At 36.7% G+C, this 26821-nt stretch overlaps 1 protein-coding gene across 1 annotated transcript in view; it reads right to left on the bottom strand.

The window, feature by feature from the left end:
* The window catches only part of THSD7A (thrombospondin type 1 domain containing 7A), a 295731-nt gene that overhangs the window by 231015 nt on the left and 37895 nt on the right, over nt 1–26821 (bottom strand). The window contains exon 2 of the mRNA XM_063324919.1: nt 14131–14256. The gene's annotated coding sequence lies outside the window, so the exon portion shown is untranslated. The remainder of the gene's footprint in view (nt 1–14130; nt 14257–26821) is intronic.

Consider the following 26821-nt stretch of genomic DNA (forward strand, 5'->3'; position numbering starts at 1 on the left):
AGCTATTTACCAAAAACATAGTTATCTTATGTATATTTAATGACTTTACATGTGTGCTTATACGTATGGTACTTAAAAGCACAACTTTCGGATGATGATTTGTGAGGAAGGGCGGTGGCACAGTGGGAGCTGCGGTGGTCTGACCGCTGAGAGAGGCATGGGGGAGGGAGTGGGCTACTTGTGATGGCCTTTAGGACATGTGTCAGTGTCTGAGTGTGACGGAGCATATGATACCACCAGACGGCACGCTTTGGTGAGCACCTGAGGCCAGTACTACACCAGGAGCAGATCTCTACAGCAAGACAGAATATTCCCAGCAGTGAGGGAACGCAGCTGCAGGCCATTCCCTCAGCCCAGCTGAACATAGACCATCTCAGCTTGGTGTCTTGGAGCTGCCAGGTGCCGTTGTGTCCCAGGAAGCACAAAGCGCTTGGCAGCTCTGGTTGCAATACCAAACACGTCGCCCCCTTCAAACTTCCTGCTGCAGATAGGATGGAAATTCTTGCCATAGTGCACAACATGACATAGTCCTTTCAATGGCAAGATGGCTAGCCATTTGTAATGGGAGATTAAGTAGACTCAACGGTGCAACATTTTGACATGCAAATCTAGTCCCGAATCATGTTCAGTGTGTTCAGTGCATATACATGCATTTCCAGTATGTACAGCAAGCAAAGTTCCAGGAACTCGGCACTCCTGCGAAGTCTGGAATAAGCATTTAACTTTGCAAAGTCCAACAGAAACCGTATAAAACTGGGACCAGAATAACTAAGAAACCACATTATACTACAGCATTTGAGCATTTTAATTACCGAAAAAAAGGTACTTTTTTTTTTCCCCAGTTACTGTTCTGAATGCAAACATGAGCTGATTCAGTAACAGGAAGTGCTCTCAGTGTTAGTTAGTTTTCAAAACAGAATTTCCATGGACTTTCCATAGATCAGCACTATTTAAAATACATACCGTGACACAGCACTGAAGAAGTTTCCTTTGCTCTTTCATATAGCACCAAAAACATATCTAAAATGTTAAATGTTATTACATCTCACAAAACAACAAAGTAGCTCAAGGTGTTAAAATGAGTATTTCAAAGACACAGAGGCAATCCAACTGATTCAATTCATGCCTGATCACTTGAGGTTTACATTCTTTTATTCTATTCAGCAAAAGAGTAGAAAACAATAGAAACTGTTCTTGAATTTTGAAGTTCTCTGTTTTACTGCCTAGCATGGACATTTTAGAGTTACCTGTGCCCAGAAGATATTAAAAAGGACTCTTCACTGGTGAAATCACCACGCATTAAAACAAATATTCACATCCCTAGCCAGTCCATCAATGTTATGTCTTGTACTTTTAATGAATAAATATACTTTTCAACTTCTTCAGTCCTACAGTTTGAACTTTATTGACAATTACATACTCCACAAAATTAGAAAAGACACAGACACTTCAATACTTCAATATGACTGTAAAGAAGAAAAAAATTCCTTTCCTTGTTCCAAGACTAAATGAGAAGGTCATTGTAAGACTTTCCTCTAGGCATTTTTTACAATTTCTCTGAAATTCAAAACAAGTTTGTCGATTACAAGATTTAAAAGATACAGAAGCCTACTTCCTAATTGATGTAAAAACACGGTGCTTCTGGGAGTTACCAGCATCCCATTCCTTATTTTCACTAAGTCACCAAAGTTCTGTTGTTTGAATATATTGCATATACATGGCATTAGCACTTCAAGGCATACAAAAAATCTCAATATTTTCATAAAAAATACATAAATTCACCAAATGTCAATACCCAAGTCACGCTAAAAGTGAAAAATGAAATGAAAAATTGCTTTCAGAGCTAGTTTATCAAGCAACTTTAACAATAAAAGTGAAAAGAACAATGTCTCATTTACTCTGTGTATGTTTGCAATCATTTAAAAATAGTCATACTTCCTGTAAAATTATTTCTCTGAAGTACATAAATAAGCCTCAACATCTGTGTAGAAAGAACAAATACAAAAAGCAAACTTGAGTAAAGTTCTTTCTTAGCATTCTTAAGGGGAGGAAGTTGAGGAAAATGGGTCAGAACCACTCATCAGAACTTTTCTCCCCTTGCTCCAAATACCAGTTAAAAGCTTAGTGCAATTTATTAGGGCTGGGGTTACTTCCCAAGACTGTATTCATTGTATCCGGGATAGGCAACAGCTGGAGAAGTCTGCTCAGCTTTTGTCTGAAAGAAATCTTTCTTGCATATATCTGTTCAATCACATCTGCACAGAATGTTCTGAAACAAAGGAAAAGTTACACAATCCAATCTGACCTGCAATTTGAGGGTTCAAAGATAAACAGCGCTTTTCAGCATAAATCAGTCAACCATACAATGCATTTGATTTTTTTTTTCTCCATTAATCAAGTGCTTGAACTTTCCTATTGCTGTGCTGGGAAGAACGCATATAATTTTCTCACAACTATTGCAGAAAGTACATGTAGTTCGATGGAAATGTGCAACATCACACTACCTGTGAGAGTTGAATATCTTGAATAGGATTCATCAGTGTCCATTGTTGTTATCTCCATTTCAGCTATACTTCATTATAGTCAATAAAGATCTCGTCAATAGATATAATTTAGCTTTCCTGGAAGCGTACATCTAAAACCAGTTGGATGAATCCTGCCCTAAAATATCAGAATGCTCTTTGAATGTAGAAGAGGTGTCATGTTACCTACTCTACTACAGATACCTAAATTAGATTAAGGCCATGTTCTCTGGCTTCCAGATTTGGAGTATGTTCCTTCCTTCTGCAACAATAATAATAAAAAAAATTTATATGGCAAATAAAGTTCTTTAACACTTCCATTCATAAACCAGTCTATTCCCTGTTCTTATGCCTCTCACCTGCTTCCCTTCCAGCCAATCATTTCTTTGGACTGGGTAATAGTTACAAAACTTGGACCATAAACTTGTAATAGTTTCCAACACAGTCTTGAACCTTCTCTATGCTTCCAGTATGAAGCACAAATGTAGATATTTGGGTAGGCAAAGAACAGAATAGCCTCTACAACCTCCTAAAAACAATAAAATGCTGCTGAAGCAGTTTGCTATCTAGCCCTCTACCACTGGTAGCACAGCTTTCTTCAACTATGGGCTGAAACAAATAAACTGAAAATAGGTCCAGGCTCCCCTATCCCCATTCCAGGATGCTCTCATGCAGCAGCCCTGCAGCCTGCCAAATACAGGTGCCACAACCAAGCAAACCTGCTCCAAAGACAGGCTGGAGCTCAGATTCAAGAGCTGGGGGCTTGGCTAAATACAGGTATTTTATCTTCCAGCAAGGCAGTGATTTTTGCTACATTAATTGAAGTATCTGTCCCCATACCTGATGACCATTGCCTAAGCGGATACCACAAGATATTTGTCAGTGACGGACCTGTCCAGACCACCAAAAACTGGCCTATAACTTTAATGCAACACCCCCCAAAATAAAACTAACAAACAAACAAACATTATTTCAAAAGATAATTAATGACCTAATAATATTATTGAAATAATCGTTATTTAAATACCTAAAAGATCAAATACCTCAACTTGAAGAGATGCCAGCATTATGGAATCTCAACCTTGCTTGTGTCTACCACAACAGAGGTGGACTATGATGTAGTACTACTCACTCAGCACCTCTGACTATACACAAAAAATCAGTTTCTCTAGAGTTTCGCAGGTTCCTATGGTTCAAAAGGCCAGAAGATTTTGCTGGGTTATTACTGAACCTTAAACTTGCCCAAATATTTCCAAATCACTAAATGTGATCCATTCTCTAATGTGTATTTTTCAGAAACACATCTACTTTAATGGAACGTTTTTAGCACCCACTATTTATTCCCCCTCTGATGGGATTTATGCATTTTATACCTACTAGTACTTAAGATGATTGCTGTTGATGAAATAAGCAGGGGTTTTTTGCAAAGTTTCCTCAAGCAATATTTATGTGAGATTTTTTTACACCTTCTCCTGCTCTTCTGCACCCTTTTAAACTATCGGCATCAATCACTAAGGATTCTTCCAGTATCGATTTCACAGATTAAAGAACAACTCTTTCAGCCTTTCTACTAAATGCTGACTTTTAGTCTTTCCTGCAGTATTTCACAGCCAGAGACTGAACTAATCTCTGTCAAACTGGGAACCCATGAGGAGTTTCTCTGTCTGCTCTGACTCCCTAAATCCTCCCTAGAGTCGGTGTTTTCCCCAGTCAAGGATCCAGGATCTTCCTGAAAACATGGCCTGAGCTTCTTGGTTTTACATGCATCATTTTGACTGTGGTTTGACCGAGTCATAATTTGCCTGCATAAATCCATATTACCAACCAGTCCAGATTATTCCCAAGACTACTCTGTTCTGCAACTCTAATAAACAAGTTAGTTATCAACTACAAGTTTCATGGGCACTGACTTTGAAACTTACATTTAGGCTTCTACGTAAAATATAAAATATCCCACCTATTTCTTTTTGCAGTGTGACCATTAATAGGTTTTTTAATCCAGTTGATGGATTTGTCTTCATATTTCTATTGCTAATATGGGAGGCTAAACTTTTATTTAGAATTTCCTCAGGGACTTCATCAAATGTCTTATCAAAGGCTGGCTGTTTACTACACCCATCTTTATCAGCTAAACTTAAAATACTTTAGAGGGTATACATGACATATTTAAAATAAAGAATTAAAGATGAGGTACATAGGAAGTGTCAGTTAATACACTTTAATGGAAAAATATGCTCTATTAAGCAAAAACTTATTATTTTTTATTTTTATTACTACTATTATTATTACTACTACTATAAACACTCAACCATTTTCCTGTACTACTTTTAGTTTTTTCATATGTGTTGAGCTGAGATGGTGAGGGGAGACATTAAAAACACTGAAGATTCTTCAACTTTGTTGGGGGAAAAAAAAAGATATCATATTCTGAGTTAATTTGAAGACTGATAGAGTTGAAACAGCTTTTAAGTTTTGGCGTGTTAGCACTCAATCCTGCAGAGAAGCACACGAATTTCAGAGATGAGGTAGAAATACAGAAAGAAATAAAAAACTAAAACCTTTAAGTCCGCAATAAGGTAGACTCGAACTGCCAATATTTTCATGTAATTTTTTTACAGAAGGATTCACAAGGGTCTTAGGAAGAGCGTATTACAAAGAACCAGCCAGCGTAGAGGTGGATGTTGCTAGGACCCACCAGTGCTCAATACATGGCAGTGCTGTGCGCAATGCCCGTGGACCACAAGAGAAGCATGTGCCCAGGACAAGCATTAGCACCAGGTAGACGGTAACCCCTGGCTCCAGCTTGTCAAAGAGCAACTCAGCTCTGCAAAGGCCTAAGGGTAAAAAAATTAGTAATAAAAAAAGTCAGAAGAAAAAATATCTGCTCTTGGAACATTTCAACCACAGTACTTAATACTACACATGACTAAAATGATCACAAGTACTCATTAAATATCTATACATTAAACAAAAGCATATGTACCAACCAGATTTTGGACATGCATGTGATATGATGTAACTGTAATATAATCACGGTGTGACATAATTTTAAGAAGGGTGTCCAGCTGAAATAATACCAGAGGAGATGTACGTGCAGTTCATTACTCTGGATTAACAACAGCACACATGGCTTTGTGGATCACTACTGTTAGACTGCAGGTATCTTGCAGTCTTCTACAAGATGAGATTTTGTACATCAGAAATAATATTTTTATAAGAGATTTTCAAAAAAAAGTTTATTCCCAGTCATGGAGAATCCCAGAGCCAAACTCCAAAAGATAAATGCAGAATAAAATAAGTAAACCTGGCAAAATTGTCGAGTGGGGACAGTGAACGACAACATTTAAAATTCGTTTAACATCTTAACTAGTGATTATGTTGTAACAGAGGAATCAGTTTAATAAATAGGCTTAAGCAAGCAAGAAATACTTCCAAAATAAAAGATCTATGAGAGACTTTTTTTTTTCTTTTTTAAGAAATGAAGACTTGGCTTCTGTGTTCATGAAGGAGAACAGACAAAAATGACATAAAATTTGCCATGAGATAAGGAAGAAATGTATAGGAGATGTAAGAGGCCAAGGAGTGCACCAGAACCAAAAAAAACCCCTAACAACTGTTTGAACCCTCCCACCAACCCCACTCTCCAAAAGAAAGAGAAAACCACTACCTTATTTTTCCTAGAGTAACAAAATACAACTATTAGAGATTCCATATAAATAAAAGGATGGCTTTTTGGAATGTTTCTGTAATGTATATATAAGGCTTTGCAATTAAAATTTTAGCCTAAAAACATACGGTTGATGGGAGTAATGCCTGCGCTTGATAGTAACAATTTCCATTGAAAGATCATATTTTAACTGATTATTACTAATTTAATCTAGCTATTCTGCAACTGTACATACTCCTCAGGGTGATGCTTGAGGTAGGGATTTTGGTTTTGTTTTGCCTGGATTCTTTTTACGGAGTGGTGAATAACAAGAGGTTAGTTCAAACAAACAAACAAAAAAGCCAAACCAAAAAAAACCACAAACCCCACAGTTTAAAAAATAAACAATTGACAATGAATTCCCTGAGAAGCACTATCATGATATTCTTTCAAGCTAGAGGAGTTTGAAGTTTAGCAAGTAGAGATTGTCTGGTATCAGAGATATACCTCTTGACCTACTCAAAACATGAAAAGAATACTTAGAATTATAATAAAGCTTTAAGAATCACAAGTCATTCAATTCCCAGCAGAGACAGTAATTGGAGAGCGCTTGTCAAAGATTTCATTACATCAATTATACTCTGCCTTGTGTGTGAGACTAATTACACAGGTGTGATCCTGCCAGCATGAGAAGCATCACTGCAACAGCCAAGCATGGACCTTGCTGGCAATTACTTTTCTCACTGCCAGGCAGACCTGGAGCAGCTGCCCCGTGTTCCCAATGCTGTCTCCATAAGGGCACATGATGGCAGGGAAAGGAAATAAATTTGTGGTTTAGAATGTTATGTAAGGAATCGGAAAAGAAAAACTTAGAAAAGAGGTAGAATTGAGGATTGGAAGGAGGAGAAAGACTGTGAAAGACACTACATTGGTAGTTCAGGACTGAAACCAGCTGCATAAAATGATCTGGTAGGAGCTGCAAAAAGACAAAGTGTCATATGCCATCAGAGCACATTTTCCAAAACTTCCAGTAGCACAGTCTACGACTTCATCACTAAAAGAAAATTTTACATAATGTTAAAACTACTGTACATTTTCTCCAAAATACTGTTCAATTCATTTAAAACATGCATGAGGTTTTCCCATGTACGTTTCTCTTAAGATCAAACCCAGCTTAAATGTAAAGAAATCTCCTTTCAAATGTGTATCGAATTCTCTATATATAACCTTATCACTATGGTTATACTGCTAATTACACTTAACCTTTACACTTTGTTACTAAATGAAAACAATTCTAGATAGTAGACCAAATATTACACCACTGGAAAGATTTGAGAAGCCTACTGTATTGGAAGCTGTCCTAAAATATTGCATATTAGTTTTAAAAAGACAAATAAAGTCCAGTTTCAAAAGCTTGTAGGTTTGAAACTGAAAATCTTGAATTACCTAATCACAGGCTTCTGAACACGTTAAACATGTAGTTTTTGTTTCTCCCGCTAAACTATACAATGCACCATGTCCTTGGAATCTGTCCTTAATTCCATTCAGGATGCTCAACACAAAGCTGTACAGAGCTGGACATAATCTGAAGACAAAGCAATTTTCCTGAAAACTGTTTTTCCGTAATGGTCTTCCTAATAATGCAGCTGCTAGCCAGGATTTCAACACATTTTTTTTTAACTATATAGGGAAGCGGGGTTAATAATGGGGGAAAATGTTAAATTATCCTACCCAAATAAAAAGAACAAAAATAATTCAGAATCTGCAGACCTAAGGTAGGTCATGCTTCCAATTCCCTCCTTTCACATCCAATTTTAGAAAAAGAGCTATTCAAGAAGTGGTATGCAATGTCTTTCCATCCTCAGGAGACAATCCACAGTTTAATATAACATTTGGTATGGCTTGAATATTTTACACTTCCTAAGTATCCGTTACATAACTTTCCTCCACTGTGTTTAATTACCCCATTAAGCAAGTTGGTATTTGCATTTGCACTTAGAGCAGCTGCACTAGAGCTGCAGGGCACAAGAATATAAAACCAAGAAGAAAAATTAATAAAACATTATCTTTCCCATTTAATAAGTTCCCTTTCTTTTTTAATTGAAACATTTGTATTAGTAGATACTATTCCAGCATTGTAAGGTAATAAATCACATAAACCTCATATTATTCAAGCTGACTGAACCGCCAGATAGAAGTATCATCGCTTACTAACGGCACGACTTGCCCTTAAGCTTTTCTCATGTTATGGTATTTCTGAGGAGTGACTTTGTATCCAAAAATGTTATTCAAAACATAGAAAGTGATGCAAATGTAATGAATCAGAAATCATTCTTGGTCTCAAATTTTTACATAGGAAATAAGTTACGAATTTATTTTACTGTGTTGCGCATCATCAACTAATCCAGACACTTTTCTGAGAAAACAAACATGAAGGTTTTAATTAATTAATTAAGAAGTCTGCAAGTCATCACACATTCGTAGAATCAGCTTCCGAGTTTCAAGACTCTATTTTTCAGCCAGCCTGGAGAGCTTACAATACATCCATCAAAGACTGGAAAATAATTGTTACTTATCACATCGGCATGTTTGCTAAATAGGATGCATGCAATAAAGAGTAAGAAATAGAGCAATGAGAAGTACCAGTTTATTCATTAAGAGCTATTAATGCTGAACTGGTTGCTGCGTTAGTAGTGCCAGGTGTGGAAGCTCCTTGCCCTATGGGACAGGTTATCATGCATTAGAAGACTGAGATCTTACATATACACATGAAGGAAGCAAAGTACCAGTTTTGATTATACCCGTTCCCTTCATTCCTAAGGTCCTATTTTTGTAGCTGTTATAACAATGTCCTATTTATGTAAATGTATTATCCATGAAAATCTCACTACAATACTTCCTTGCAGCTGACAGGAACGACCCTATACCCGGCTTTCTGGTACTTTTAGTCCCCACTCCTTTTAGTGAAAATGATTCCAACTGACATCTTTTCCAGCCATCTCTATTTTTCACTTTGGAGCAAAGATGAGGCACCTATCAAAAAATAAAAAAATCACTATTTTAGAAGCCCCAGAAGCGTACCGCTGCATGGACTAATGGTCTACACCGGTTTTGATGCCAAAATTCAGGTATTTGACAGTACTTAACATCCTTAAAGTTCCCCTCTTACCCAAAGTAGATAAAGGGTAAAGTTATTAAGGGGTGTAAGAATAGCATACAATTAGCACACGTATTACAGTAGCTGTATACTTTTAATAATACTTCTGCTTTTCTCGATGACCTTTTTATGTTGCCACAGCATGGGTTTAAGATATTCTCTTTTAACTGTTTAAAACACTGTCCTAAAACAATTTTTACTAGAATGCCACTTTTCATGAGCTGTCTATTTGCATAATCACAACCTCATGAAGGTAGTGAGGACAAAGGAAATGTGACTCAGCTCAAGCAGCATATTTATGCACACCCACGTAAAATACAGAGTAAAGATTCAGCAGAGCTGCATATCACATCCACCTCCCACCAATAATAAGGAAACGAAATTACCATGCAACTTTTATAAGCCTTAATCTGACTTTCCATTTCAGTTCAATAACCGATTCAGCAAAACCAAAGTGTTTGGGCACAACTGACAATTCCTCCCAATTGGCTGAAAAATACTTCTTCTTTTCTTTCTGAAAAATTAAACATTTAATTCCCATGAAGAGCCACATGCCAGTGGTTAATTAGGGAACATTTTACAAGAAGAACTAAAAATCGTCATCAACACAGCAGGAAAATATTAACATTTTTACAAGCACAGCCATGCCAGAGTTTAATTTCTGGTTCCAGAGCTCTTGCAGGCAGGCAGCTGCCACCCAGGCAAGTTGAGAACCTCAGCACTTACTGCTAATTCCAGCTTTCTGATACTTATTCAAACTGGCAAGAAACATTCCTCCTACATCACTTTCAAATGTTTGACAGCCTGGCCATCCATTAAATGCATCTCCTAGAGTTGTCTGTGGATCACTATATAATTCTTCCTCCCAGCTACTGAAAAATAACGTGATGCGTAGGAAGCTGGAAGGGCTGCCAGATCCCACAGTGCCTGACAGGCAGGGCTAAAGCAGGAATAAAAGTCAGCAGGGTGAAGGCACAGGACCGATGGGAGAAGGCCAGTAACAGATTACACTGATTAATGGGAGGATATAAGATATTCTTCTTCACTGAGAAGCTAGGGAGCAGGGGTAGCTGCTGGGCAGGCAGCAAACAGATATTTGCGGTCAGAATTAATGCAGTGTGTTGGCAAAGGTCATGCCGCTCAAATCTGTGCAGGGGCAACGCCAACTGCCACAGGCTCACAGGGAACGAATAAGGGAAACTGGGCAAAAAAGAAAAATAAAATAAAAAAGGCAAAAGTAGAATAAAGCAATACAACAATAAACCCTCAAGATGCCCTTTCTTCTCCTTTCCCAGAAATCCTACAAACTTTAAGTAAAATCCTATTTTCACTCTGAACTTGAAGTTCTGCTAGCTGTGGCAGATGTGATTCAGTAACGCTGTCTTCCTGAAGTGGAAGACGGAGCCACAACCACTGCGGTGGGTATAGACGTACACATTCAATTATAGGGGCAATTAGGGAGGATAAAAGACAGATTAGGTCCTCCCCCTAGAATACATACCCTGCCAGAGGAGCTGAGGATGGGGAGGAGGAGGTAGGGGTTAGTTACCAGCTGGAACACAAACGCTTTCTTTTTGACAGTTCAAAATGTAAATCTGTTTATTTCACCAAGCACTGGCACACACACATTAACAAAAATGCCCTGCTATTTCAGTCATTTTTAAACTTTTTTTTGGGGGGTCTGAGAAAACTTTCCCTTTCATTTACACACCACCACCCACTCACAGGATAAAACCAACCAAACAAAAATCCCTCGCAGTGTCAAAGACCAAATATTTAGCATAACCACTTCAAACAGTTTCATAAATCTGGTACTGCTCATACTTTATTTAAGTAATTGTACTTTGCAGCACAATGAAAAACTGAAATCTTTCATAACGTAGGAAAACTGTATGTGCTACAATCACTGTAAAACCCGTCCAATTCATTTTTGGGAAGAAGGTCACCTTCAGCAAACACTGCTTCATCTTTTAAGGGCTAAGACTACAGCATTTAGTCACATTGTTATGGCCTTAGTTCAAAGAGCCAAAAATGTCTAAGAGCCAGCCACCACGCAGCCGCTGTGTCGGTCTGAGCTGGGAGCGGTGGAAGGCAGCCCCGGCAGCCGGGTGCCCACCAGCCCTCTCCCGTTGCGCTCCCTTCATTGTAAGTGACCAGCTGAGGGCAGATGCAGCAGCGAATGATCCAGAACTTTATCTCACTAACCAAAAACTGTTTCCATTCTGAGATTATTTTTTTTTTTAACTCACATTTACATTTGCCAAATGTTCAGATGTGTTTTCAAGCTCCATATGTCCATCAAGACAACATTTTTACGAAGTTTTAGCTAAATCAGATCAGCCAATTAGGCTCAGAAAAAAATCATTGCTTTTGTAATTTAAGAAACACACTCTGAGTGCTCGATTTTGTAACCTTAATGTCATTTCAAACCTATATCCAAGAACATGTACTTAACATGTAGAAAATTTAATTAGATAAAGCAAAATGAGTTGTTGGAAAACTTCGGAAGAAATATTTTCTAACTACCACAACAACAGTTTTGCGGAAAAACCAAACAAAACTTTCTCATGTTTATCAGCTGGTAAAGTTTTGGCTTTGTATTTCATATGCTGTTACATTGCCAGGGATTGTGTAAAACAACAACACTGCTTATTCAGCATAGTTCTTCTAACACACTTATCACCATTTCTTGTCTATTAGTAAGTTGAGTTGGTGGTACAGACTAATCAAAATGAAAATCCATTATTACGGTCCAGTTCATCATCTATTGGATTTAGAACCAATGTTAAACTCATCTTATACTCTCCATGTTCTATTGATATAAATCCTTTAAACTATTTCATTTTTACCACTGAACAGGTCACAATAAATGGTTCCTCTTATTATTAAGGATTTCTGGGGTACAGGAGAGAAACAGCCAACACTCATTTTCTGAAACCATTAATGACTTTCATTAATGACCAAGGAAAATTTTTTAGAACCAGAATAAATAAAGCAGAACTCAGTGTTTCATAATGTAAACATTTATGTGAATTTGAACTCAGAACATGTTTCTGTGTTAAAAAAAACCCTAAACTTTTGAATTAGAATTAAAAATATAGACATTCCACTGTAGCATTATCTTGAAAATGGCATTTTTTAAGAAGTGAAATGGAAAAGAAGGGGATTCAGCCTTCCATCCTTTCCCAGTCCATGGCTGAATTTGGAATTCCCGACACAGATGGTAAGGAATATGAAGTACAAGGAAGGTCCTCTGGGTTCTATATTCACCTGTCTCTCTTCAGTACAACAAAACTCTTTTTTCCTCAATTAAAATCTGCCAGAATGAGTAAAATGACATCCCTCCATTGCTACTATTATTTCATTCGACCTTGATATCATGAACAAGAACGTAATTATGATAATGAACCAATTATTTTTATACAATATAGCAATCAAAAAGACTACCACTCCCTCCCTTTTCTCATGATAATACCTGAACATTCTGGTTTTATTCGGTCTTCAATTGCTCGCATGCAATAATTATCATTAACATTTTACTTTTTCTTTTATTTTTTCTTTCCAAAATTAAAAAAAAATAAAAGGGAAAACAGTGACTTTTTCAAATATTCATAACAGCTTGCAAGATGTATGATTTATGTAGGACAATAAACAAATATTTTAATGCTTGGAATATTTTACGTGGCATGAATTTTGAATGACAGCACATCTGTCTGTTAGGACAACCAACTGTCAATAACGCAGCAGCTACACCATCATATGAATGGCATATTTTATATACATTATATAAAAGCCAGTGTGAAGGACGTTTGAGAGGATTTAATATTTTTTTTAGTAGTTTGTAGACAGTCCAGCTATACCTGCCTTCCAAGGGACTTCTTGTCCCATGATTATTGTAGCTTTCATATGATTTTGTCCAATAATTGTTACATTAAACCAAATAATTTGGAAAAAATATTTAATCATTTGCAGTCTTCTGGTTATGAAAATGAAGTGTCTAAGTTACTGTGAGGTCAGATCTGTCACATACAGTGGAAAAGCAAATAGAATCAAGTATGTAAGAGTAACTCAAAGGGGTTTTTGCACACTGAAATATAATTATTCCAAAACTGTTACCTTAGTCAAATCGCTGACTCTGTTAAAATACTGGATCCACAAAAACCTCGTGGCTTTGTCCCCAAAGATCACAGACTGACTAAAAATCATGCTATTTTAGAGAAAAGAATCTTTTGTCTCCTGCTCAGAAATGAATCTTCCCAACCTTGGTCACTGTAGTGTTTATGTTCCAACTACATGTACATGCAAGTTGCAGAAGAAAAGAACATTTTTCTGCTACCATGATTACGTTTTCAGTAAAAGCTAAGTTGCTCAAAGATAGATTCACTTACGATGAACTGTACAGTTTCACAATCAATTTTTGACTTGAGACAATCTAAGTGCACAACACCAAGTTAGCTATTATAGCCTAGAGACAGTTTCCTTTACTCAGATATATTTATAACTGGAACAAAAATATAAACCTGAAACTCTCTACATTTAATTTAGACAAACTGGAGTTTACTGTTATCCACATAAGAATCATATCTGCTTTTTTAGTCTACTTGTAGGACTGCTTTATGCAGATTGTAGCTCTATCTGTATGTAAATCATGTCTCAGTTAAGCAAAGATAACTGTTACCAATTTAAAAGAAGTTTCAAATTTTCTTTAAAAAGTATTAAAGAGTTGATAGGAAAGAGACAAACAAACATTCCACATGGAATTCCTCCATGTCTAAAAAGTCATAAGCTGTAGAAACTAAACACACCTTTTTGCCACAGTAAATGTTCATTCTCCGCTGCTAGTGAGGGACTTCTCAACTATCATGATTCCACAGCATGCTAAAACAATACCACGGGGACAGGCACCTTCTGTGCAGTGAATCAGAAGAAACCTATAAATAAGCAGATAAAAAGTCAGAAGGCAAAAATTAAAAGAATTACCCATACGAGGTCCCCCCTGATTCACTAGGGAGAGGGCACTGATGGACAGTGTGTCCTGATGATCTAAACTGTGTACAAGCAATAGGAAATTCAGCATTAATATCTCAGTATCTCCAAGAACATATGACAATAAGAATATTTCAATGGCTCCCCCAGTTTCAAAGCTTACTGTCACCCGTATGCTCCTGAAATGCTCTCTAATTTCCCTGAATAGCCCAATATTTAACTCTCCATAGCATAATCACGTCTGGAAGGTCATTCCACACATTTTTTGTTTCTGTGAAAAATTGCTGCCAGGCATCTGTTTTGAACCTTTTCTCCTCCCATTCTTTTTTCCATTTATGCCATCTGATCACATTACTTACATCCATCTCAAAGTTCTAATTTAAGAGGACATTCCTCTGATTCATGGCTTAGTCTTGCCCATACTTTTCCAAATATATTAAAAGAGATTTTTATTTTCAGTCTGAAGCTATTAAAAAAAATATTAAACACAATCTGTTACCTGTCCATTCTTACTACCCCAAATAATTAAGATTAAATCTTTACAGAGGCTTATTAAAATCAAAAAAGTCCAACTTTTTGACAAATAAGTTGGCCCAGGCAACCAATTGATATAAACGTAATCCAATATATGAAGTACAGTACATCGGCACCACGTAATGAATAGGAAAGGCAGAAAGATTCTGCATTTATACAATCACACCTCCAAGTTTCCTTAGCTAGGAGAAATATACAGCTAAACAGAAAAAATCATGTTAGCCATTCTCTTCTGCTCCATTTGCTCCGTGTCACAATTCCTTTTTTGGAGTTCAGGAAAATCCACATCCTTATTGCTCATATAACCTCCTTCTTCTGTCTTATGAAGGACACAGAAGAGCAGAACAAGTTGCATGTAAGAAGGTGGACCGCAATCAAAACCACTTTTTCCTTAGTTGCATCCATGTTTGCCTACACTGAGAAGATTCTAGGCTTATCCCTAATCTCATTTGAGATCTTCCTATCTGTTTTAGCTTGTACTGTTAAAAAAACAAGAAAGAGGTAAATCAGGGTCAGAAAACTTATATGTAGTCAAAACTTGGTCCCAAAGTTTTAACGTAATCTGGAATTTATTATACAAAGTGTTTCTCTCCACTTTTAAGCTGTAACATTAGGGATTTATACTGACTACTGTAAAAGAACTGCAGTAATGAGGCAAATGTCCTTTACACCCTCATGACAGTGGATAAGACTATTTTATTTTAAAACCCACGTTCCAAAATTGTTTTACTTTTTTCTTCACGAGGAAAGTTTAAAATAAGGAGCTGTCTGGTCTGTATATTAGTATGCTACCACTGCCCAAGTTGAGGACTTGGAGCAAGAAGACCCATTGTAAAACAGAATGAAATACCCTTTTTTGGTTTATTTTAAGTTATTGGGAACATAAATTAGGTACCTCCATTCAGCAGTAAATGTCTCTCAGTAACGGAATGAAGTGGAAATTGATCTTCCTGGGCTTTTAGACTTCTTTCAACTAAAACATTGTACTGGGTTTGGCTAGGACAGAATTAATTTTCTTCACAGTAGCTCCTATGGTGCTATGTTTTGGATCTGAGATGGAAACAGTGTTGGTAAGACAGGGATGTTTTAGTTATTGCTGAACAGTGCTCACACAGCATCAAGGCCTTTTCTGCCTCTCACACTGCTCCGGCAATGAGTAGGCTGGGGGTGCACAAGAAACTGGGAGGGGACACAGCTGGGACAGCTGACCCCAACTGACCAAAGGGATATTCCAGACCATACGTCATTGCACTCAGCAATAAATGTTGCGGTAAGAAGGAGGAAGGGGAGACATTCTGAATTATGGTGCCTGTCTTCCCAAGTAACCGTTAACGTGTGATGGAGGACTGCTTTCCTGGAGATGGCTGAACACCTGCCTGCCGATAGGGAGCACTGAACTCCTTATTTTCCTTTGTTTGCACATGCAGCTTTTGCTTTGCCTATTAAAACTGTCTTTCACACTTTTGCCCTTCCGATTCTCTCCCCCATCCCACTGAGGGAGCGTAAGCAAGCAGCTGTGTGGGGCTGAGCTGCCCAACGGGGTTAAACTACGACTCATATTTACTCTAATACAGAGAATTTTAGACTAAGCTCTATGGGTGCAGTTAGGAACTCTAATATGCAGATATTCAGATAAGGCAAGAGCTTATGTTATGTTGTAAATGTGGGTGGTTTTGTCCACATAAATCACAGCCATTTAAAGTAAACACCCCAAGAGTTTCATACGAGCAACACTAAACAGCCGATTATACGCAAACAAGTTAATTTGAGTAATGTACATAGAAGAATGGTCAAAAGCAGCAAATTTCTGTTTGATTGAACCTCTGAACTGTGTAAAATGAAGCCAATTTCAGACAAATTTGATAACACCATTTTATCACAAGACCGATATTTCACATTCAGCTTTCAGCTTGAAGCAAATTTTTATAGCCTGAAGAATGGAGTTATAACAAAATGCTGACAAGCCCTCACCATACAAAATAGTTTCTGCTAGAGGGCGGATTGCCTATTCTTGACATTTCAAAATAAATGAATTTACATTCAACGAATGAGATACAGTTCACATTCAGTAACTGTAACTCTTTATGGCTTTTCCTATTTGATAGATGCAAAATAAAAATCAACAAGACGAAGTTCAGATTCTTGTCCCTTCCTAAGTTCAAAGCTGAAATACTTAGACTTCAGCCTAGGGCCAATTAGGTCTATCAAGCCTCATATGACAGCAGTATTTAAAAACAAGAATCCTTTGCAAAAGCAGAAAGACACATGTTCCTGTGATTCTCAGTTCCAACCCTTACGACTTAAATGTAACTCCAATGCTTTAATGCAACAGACAGTTTATGTAGATGCTCCATTGCTCCTCCCCCCTCGTAAATGAGTTTCTTTTAAGTTTTTTAAAAGAAAAACTTCATTCTGAGCCTCCCACTAATAGATAGTTATGCCACAAATAGCACTTGGAAGAAACACATACGCAGTGGAGGGCTGTCGTTTCCTGCCCCCGACCACAGCATGAGCAAACATCATGGTATCAATCCAGCACCCAAAACTTATAACCAAGAATATGAACCCTGTTATTTGACTTTGTCCTTGTTCCAGGGGGAATAAGGTTAATTTTCACAAGAAGCTGGGACAGGACACAGCTGGGATGGCTGACCCAAACTAGCCAAAGGAGTATTCCATACTATGTGAGGTCACGCTCAGCTGGGGGACCTGCTGTGGAGGGGCAGGAATTGCTGCAGGCTGGGCATTTTGGGTTCTGGTTGGTGAGTGGTTGTGCGTTAATCAGTTTTGTGTATTCTTTTATCAGTATTATTGTGGCTGTTTTTCTCTGCCTTTGCTGTTCTGTTAAACTGTCTTTACCCCAACCGCTGGGTTTTGCCTTTTTCTTCCAATTCTCCCTATCCCAGCCGCATGGTTCTTTTTTGCCAGCTGGGACTAAAACACAACAGACTTGCAAACAGAAACCTGACTATTAAAATTAGAATGCCAGAGGCAGCTCAGTTTACTATTCTAATACATAGAAGATTGTGAGTTAAAATTAATGTTTTAAAGAGGAGCCTAAACAAGAGATGATTTTCTGACCATTACAGTAATGTCAGTTACTAAAGGAGATAAACCCAGGAAACTTCCTCAAAGTTTTTGTACGTGGCCTTGATGTGATGACCTCCTGTTCAACAGAGGATACATTTTTCTCATTCCTTGGCAAAGGTACAGTTTAGCATAAGTAGAAGCATCTTTTAGGTTTCAGTTTTGCTCACTAACTTTGTGATTGTTTTATATGAAATTCCCTCTAAGCTATAAAAATAACTCAACATGCTATTTTGCTGGCAGTTGATAGACTGTAAAACTACCACTATTTTCACTGGTTTGGGTTTGCTCTTTCTTTTTTATAGTCATTTGATAAATCTAATTTTCAATACAAATATAGTCTTTCAACGTTTGTTTGATTCATATCTGCTCGTTTCCAAAGCAAATGGTCACTGCTAGGTAGTTCTTTTCCATATAGACTTTTCCCCCCATACACATTTCAGTTTTGAATCAGAATACCTCATTCAATCACCACCGTTCTACCAGTAGTACTATGAACAGCAAATTTTTGCATTGTGTAATTTTTATGTAGATCCATTAAATAGTCCTTGATTATAATATCTAGTGTTTTCACCTTCTGTGGAGTATACCTGTATGAATACATACAGTTCATGCTATTTATTTTCAGATAACTAGCCCCTCTTGACAGAAATTATAATTTTCTAATGTAAAATATCACCAGAGCATCCACGCACCCACACACACAGAGCATTTTTGATAGCTCACTTTTCCCGTTTACTCTTTTGGGTGTAACAAAGTTAGAAATTTTTTCATTACACTTGGGAGTACTATATGAGAAATTTTCAAACCTTTGAAAAACTGATCGGTAACAGGCATCACATAGTGGAAAAAAAAATAAAATTAATCAATACGACATAAAAACCCCATTTACAATAGACCTCAAAAGCTCATTGGAAGAATTCTTTATGCGATTAAACACAAACTAAGGTATAAAGTCAGATCTTAAACTCCTAATTTTGCATACGTAATCATGTCTTGAAATTATGTGTCTCAGATATTAGTAGTCTAAATTCATTTTGGATTTGTTTTTCTCCTTATCGCATCTTTCCTGACATTTACATGTCTTTAATAGTCCCATCTGCAAATACTTTTTATTGTAACACAGGATGAAGGAGTATTTTTACAACTGTACATTTTGTAAGCCACAGATATCTCAGGACAGGATAATAAGCTCAGAGGTATCAATTTTACGAAGAGACTTACATTAAACGAATAAACTTAAATCACAGAATTCCCACCATAGCTATAAACACTTTGGCACTGGAAGATTTTCTTTAGATTTATTTACAGAGTCTGCGACTCCTTGGGCCCGAGCAGGCTTTTCTATATGGCCATAACTGCTGCCATATCTAAGCATCTCTAAATGACATTGAAGTGGAAAAAAAAATATATTTTTAAAAATCCATTATCAAATATTCTTCTTTGTAGAGATATCAGTTCATCTTAACAGAGAGAAATCATGACAGACAACAAGGCAGATGGGTGAAGACATTAGGCGAATAAGTAAAAAGGTAGTATAAGGGGAATGCTATGCTACAAGTATTGCAAGGTCCTGATGCAACTACTGGAAGTAAACTCAAGGGAAGAAAGGAGGTTTTTGTCTGTGATCTGTGTTCTTCACATGGGGAGGGGATGGGGATTTTTATTTCTAGCCTTTATAGTGATATTATTTTACACCTGCCACTTTGCAGAGAATTTCCATTTCTATGTTACAACACACTGTGCCCTTTACCGACTTGTTTAAAGAAAATGAATAAAATAGTTCCCCATATGAAAATGAGATCTACCATCTTTTTTATTATTTGGAGGCATTTCTAGCTGGCAGAGGGGCAAACAGTGAGTGACACCAGTGTGAAAATTTACAAACATCACCATCCCAATTACTTTAAGGGTCAACATACATAAAGGAAAAGGGCAATCATCCAACTTCTGTTTCAGCATTTACACAGAGCTTTTTATTGCAACTCTCCTTTTCCTCTGCCTTTGCTATACTTAACCAGAATGAAGATATGAAATATTTAATTCTCATACCTTTTAATTCCCTCACATCATTACCATTCCAGATCACTATCTTAGTTTGCTTTGTATCTGGTTTTGATGCCACTGAATGCCTGGCTTCAGGAAAGAGCAAAACAATTCCCGTGGGACTTTACCTAATGATTCTTTCACATTATACTTCAGGGAATGACACAAACGGAAAACGTCTTGGAGATTGTCCTCCATAAAACTCATTGCATTGCAATTTGAATGTAATTTGGAATTCACCAAGGACTTGAACCATAATTTATATTTGCCAAATATATGTTAATTAATTCTAATGACATTAAAATAATCTCCCATTTTGGTGCTATCATATGGCAAACAGAAATGAATAAAAAGCAATTCATTCTTACTAGATTTTACTACACAGTAGTTATAAAAGGATCTTACGTGATTAAATTTCACAATATTATTCCACAAGAAAAAAATATAAGGAAAAGTTTTTCTATAGACCGTGAAAATCTGTCACTTCAACTCACTAAAAAACAAACAAATTAGTTTTCAAATATAAAAAGTCATGCTCTCAATAATATCTAAAACAAATTTTCTGTAAGATATGGTTATTAAAAGACAGGGTATAGTTACTCAACTTATATTTGGATCCCATTTCCTTCTAGATTCCAGGGGTTCAACTGATCGCTAATCAACATTACCTACAGTAATTTTTATGTTGCTCGATCTTTTTAAGATCTAACTAAAGAGATAACGAAGGGTTAAATGTTGACATGTGGCTATACTTAGCATTAATTAGGTATGTGTATGTATACACACAGATATGGCTTAATGAAGCAGTCTCCTAACAATATAGTTATCAGACCAAGTGCAACCTCTGTTATCATGGAGTCATTAGCAGATTGCTGCAAATTTATAATCTCAAAGGACATTCAGAATTTAATAACAACATATTACATTTGTGTCAATGTCACAAAAGTTCCAACACACTTTGTTGTTCAAATCACATTTTGTGATAGCACTTTAAAACCAAAACAGTCACTACAAATCACCCTTAAGTTAAGCATTACCCTTCTGAGCACTTACTTCAACGAGCCCTCCATATCCTTCAGAAGAAAAACTCACAAAATTTTCATTGTCACTTTTCTTAGTTATTTGACTGACATCTGTGTGTAGAGGGCTTAATGGTTTTCCTGTGCGCTGAACTGAAAGTATAAAACCTATGTAAACCTGTAAAACATCTGCTCATTAAGTGCTAAATCACAATATTCTAATCCAGTGGGCTCCGTAAACTGAAAGTAGACTTTTTAAATAACGTAGAGGGATTTAACTACAGAATTCATTAAAGCGAGTGCAAGTCATACAGCTAAAATTTACTGCCATAAAAAGTTATCTTTAGAACACATCTAATAAAACTTAAGTATGAGCTGTGGTACCTGAATATTTTAAATAGTCGTTGGAGACAAAAATTGTTGTGAGGCTGCAGCATAAAGCTGAAGTTAAAACACAGCACTTTATGATGCCTGTGTCCAGCAATCCTGGTAATATACTATACGCATCTTGTAAGTGTCTAATTACTGATGTTCTTTTATTTCATTTATTTTGACTACCTAAACTGTCTCTAAAGTGCCTATCCACATTTGCATTTTAATAAATAATAATTGATATTTTTTCAGCATGTTCTATTTGCATCTCAGAGATTCATTTACAGATTAATATTTCTTATTACCTAAAACAAACTATTCATAGGATATTCGGATTAGGGAATTACTAGCGAGCGAGCAAGACACTGTGGATAGCATTATAATTTGGTCAACTTGTTGGGCTCAGCTTTACCTTTTGCATTACCGTTGGTGTCAGTGGTGGCTGGAGACGCCTGGACTTTAGGAAGTTGCATTGCAATTCCAGGGAAATGAAGAATTAAAGAAACGGCTCACTGAGATGCCTAAAGGAAGATTTCAATGTATGCCATTCTTACCGAAGTACATTCTGTAAATCACCCAGGAGAAATGAGTAGTAATCACTGCTTTCCACAATGATACTGATATTAAAGGAAATATTGGAACATATTGTCATCAAAAAGAAAAAAAACAAAAGAATGATATCAGACACGCAGCCTTGTACAAATTTATGAACCAGACTGATCAGTATATATTATGCCTTTACCATGGAAGTCCAACTAAGGGCAGTGAGAAGGTTCAGCATTAATTCAGAAAGTGCTTCCCACAAGGGTTAGTTTATTTGATTTCTGATTTTGATGGTTACAATTCAGTATTCACTCCAGTGATTTCCTTACTTTGTTCAGCATTCCTTACAATGAAAAAAAATAACAAAAAACAAACTTTACTGCTGCAGTGAACATGATTACATAGTTTACAGTTGTGGATATCCACAATATAAAGAAAGAAACCTACACAAGCACAGAAATGACATTTGGATTCCATATTCATGACTGGTTCTACGGCAGATCAGGTTTAAATGTCAAGCTTCTGTGAAAAGATTACCCCTGACATTAATCTCTCTCACCCATACATTCTTCTCAGGAAATTTATATTCCAGCATCTTAGAAAGTACTTTGTATTTTTTTCTTATATATCTCCCTATTTCCTGGGATAATGCTCAACCTAATCTAAACCAAGCACTCATGCAATGGGCTGCCCTAAATTTTAAAACTGTCAAGTGAAGGCTGTGCTCTCTGAACACTACTGTCTTCAGACTAGCCTTTTGTCATACACAGAATCTATCTAAAAATAGACACAAGGTAGACCTAAACTAGCCTCCTAGGCAATGCAGCTTAAGGATGAAGTCAGTCACTCTCTAAGAAGACATCTAGGGTAAATGAAACACACCCTAAAGTGCCTCTTCGTCTCCTCCAGCTGTAAGTGGAGCTTACGCTGCCTATCTCAGCCATACACATCGACACTAGAAAATGAAACTAGAACTCTCCTCATGAAAGATAGAAATAAACATTATTAATTTTGAAAGAATTTGCAATATTTACATACGTGTTTTGCAAAGGCATTCTGCCTTAAGAAGACTGCAGGTAGGGGACAGGACCTTAAAGCCTAGAGCCAAAAGCGTAACCTAATCAAGAAAGGCATAACAAATATTTTTAAGAAACTTGGGGAAGACGAGGAAGAGCATTACCATATGACGTTCAGTGCTATAATCTTTGGGAATAAGGTTCATCCAAAAAGAAAGCTACAATCAAGCCATGTTATCCCTGGTTGCAGAAAATTAAGGTTCTCAAACAGCCTGCTCCAGAGATTTCCTTTAAATATAGGAACAGAGAAAACACAACTCTCAGAAGATTTTGGGCACGCTGACCAAACTCAAAAGCTAGAGAAGACACTGGAGGTGATAAGGAGATTCATTATTGTCCAGTGTAATGTTAAAACAACTTGGGCCTATTATTGCAAATCTAGATTTTAAAATAAACATTTTTTTACAGAAGTATCTTGTCTAGTGGTGATCCCGATACACCATTCCATCAGACAAAGCAAGACTTAAGGAAGGACCGTCAGTGCCCACCATCAAAGAGTTCCTGCCTAGAGTCGCCTGCCTGGCAACCCACTCTACTATAGCAAAGGCGAACAAGAAGAGTCACTCTGCTGGGGCTAACTTGGTAAGTATAAGCCTATAGCATTTTGCCAAGAAGAAAGGGAAGAAAGCCTACATCAGTCCCTTTTTTCACTTGCTTACGTTTTATTGTTTATTGTCTGCAAGCCGGTATGTTTTGCTGGAACCTTAATGGTTACATTTCTTGCCGTTTTCCAAACTCAACATTAAGTCCCATGACGTCATTGAAAACCAAAGAGTTACCGCCTTGAAATTTTTTTATGATGTTTAACCATAACTGTGTTAGCAACCTCTGGCTTACCTAAATATTTTTTGTGAAGCAAAAAGCTAAGGGGAAGAAGAATTTCCATTGCAGCACAGGATTCTTTTAAAAGTCCTAGGCTATTAACAACATTCATAACTTTCCCATCTAATTATTTTTTAAATAAGTGAGGAAATAAGTGAAGATAGGTCCACGATGTTTCAAATATCTCAAATCACATCACTGATAGTGAAAGAGAGATAAAAGGAACAAGATCAGAGGACACAGCAGATTTAAAGAAAGCATATAAAAGCATGAGATGGCCTCTGGGCTGCAATGAGTCAGGAACCCCCTTATAAAATTATTATGGTGATACAATGGAGTGTTTCTGGTTCAAAAAGTAAGAGAACTAATACTGAGTGAAGTCCTTGCCCCATTTGATCTTAATAAAGGATTAAGGCAGGGAGATGCATGGTTCCCTACAGCTTCCCACAGTGGCTCTGGGAACACAGCGTTATTGCTGCGGAGTTTTCAAGATGGGCCTGCAGGAACTTTTTTTAATGTGCTGATAACTCTGCTAACTCAAGAAAGGAAGAACATACGATAAAGGTCATGATGTCTGAAGACTTGAAGAGAAATAGGATTTAAGATTAGTAAAGATAAGCTAAATGAATCCTTGTAAACTGTCAAAAATGTTCTTAAACTAGCCTGCTAAACTTGATAACGAATACTAATGAATCTGAACATTTAGATGGGAAGGAACATTAAACCTAAAAATGGTGATGAAGAAAAAAGGTTAAATTACATTTCTTAAGCTGTCAGCAGTTACTGAGAAAGACTGATTTGAGATGTACAAGACCATTATATGGCTTATTCTTTTCTACAGAAGTGGGACACAATCACTTTTCTCCAGAGGAAAAATGCATTTTAAAATATTAAAATTGAAATAACAAAGTAAATTTGCCATTAAAGGGAATAACTTAGGGCCAAAAAGATTATGTGATAGGAGGTATAAATAGAGATGCAGATTATGTGATAGGAGGTATAAATAGAGATGCAGATAGAAAGAAAACTGGGCAGATCTCACTGAGCAGGGAAATGTCAAGGTCAACTAAGTTAATTTAAACATCCTATGGAGGCTTCCCAAGTAAATCCAACATTAAGAAGAAAAAGAAATAATCTGTGAAAGGCTAAGGGCTATGCCTGGAAATGGTAAAAATACACAAGTTATGTGAAGACTTTTGAGCAACACAAGAATGGCCAAAAGCTCCGAGAGCCCAGGAATTTGGCAGAAGCTGGAGGAAGATTTAAGACTGAAGAAGAAGAAAACAGTTGTAGTACTGAAAAGACAAAAAAGAATCAACCAATGCTAAGAAAGACAAATTTATGATCTATAAATATTTACATGCACGGTTCCAATTAAATGCATTTGTGTTTAAAATATGAAGTACTGAAGTCCAGCCTAGAACAGTGCTGGGCAGAGAAATTCTCTTCATAATCATCCAATTCCTGTTTTATTGAAGAAAAAAAAAAAAGAAGTTAAATAAGGAAAAGTGGAAACGTTACTTTGAAATTCCAGACACTGCAGAACTTTTTCATGTTTTGTAACTGAATGGATGCATACTTTGAAAACAAAACCAATTCCCTCTTCCTTTTCCCCAACTTTTCTCATTCCCATGTGCCAAAAAAGAGAAAACCCAAAGCCTTAACTACTGCATAGATCATTTGTAGAAAAAAATTTTTAAATAAGTGGTGAGAAAACATATACATGGCTTATACCACAAATTGGTTTTGTTTTTCCCATATTCTTTCATCCTTCCTTCTACATGCTGTGAAGTTTTTCATTTGAAGGTTTGCATATTGCAAGGCCTTCTTTATTGATTGACATTGCTAAAAGAAAAAAAAAAATCCATCGGCATTGAAGAATGTTAATTCAATCTTCACTTAAACATTCTTTGTGCTTCATTGTGCTGGAAGCTTATTACATTTTTTTCAAGCACAACTGCACTTAATCGCAAGCAACATATACAAGAGATAGTAGCAGAGTTCATTATAATGAAAACATTTTAAACAGTTGGTTTCCACACTCTCATTCATTCAAACTCCAGGGAAACAGCATACAAAACATGTGAACCACTTCTTCATTAAAAAAAAAAAAAAAAAATCCCACTGATTGACAAGTATTTTAATCTGAGGATTTTTAATCTCAAACATTGAATTCTATCAAATATTCATACTATTCTGCAAGTTTTTTGTGTATGCCTTTGTAGCTAACTTCCTCCCATTGTTACTTGTGATGACATTCACTAAAAATAAAATTTAAAAGGAAAAAAACAACTATTAATATTTCTAGTATACTGACTTGATGCTTAACAGAAATCAACAGTAATTATTCACCTAGGCCAGTATCTGCAGATACAAAATGAAAAGAATGTTCATCTTGCATGCTATTTGAAAAGGACAAACTTTTAAACAGTTTTTAAAAGAGAATTAAATTTTATATTTCAGTCCACATTGCTTGCATCACTTCAAAAAACAAAAACCACAGACAAAACACTCGAGTTTATCAGGTTCTAACACCGGTTTCTGAATACAAGGACTCAGCAATATGAGATATCCATACCCGTACAAGAAAATAAAAATAAATAAAAAATTACTACTCTTCAGCATGGGCTACAATTCAGGGAGAACAACAGTGACCACTTGCTTTTAAACCTGGTTAGCACAGTCTGAGCAACATCTAGGAATACAGCATCGACTCATGTCACAACTCTTCCCTTACAGAAAAAGCGCTAAACTGCCAACACTGCACTAGCACAACTTCTCTCAAGGATGCAGGACTTGAGACGTAATTCTCAAGTCTCCTGCAGTGCATGAAACAGAATTTCTCAGAACATTGAACACAGGTACCTGTACCTTTAAAGTACCATCTGCTGAAAAAATAGGTTGAAAACAAGATCTTTATATTCGTTTTGACCGTTGTTCCTTTCAGAAGGGGTTTCCTTATCCCTCTCATGAGTAGAGTCTCTATGCATCTCCCCATAGCATAGCATACG

Source organism: Chroicocephalus ridibundus, chromosome 2, assembly GCF_963924245.1.
Source record: "Chroicocephalus ridibundus chromosome 2, bChrRid1.1, whole genome shotgun sequence".
Lineage (NCBI taxonomy): Eukaryota > Metazoa > Chordata > Aves > Charadriiformes > Laridae > Chroicocephalus > Chroicocephalus ridibundus.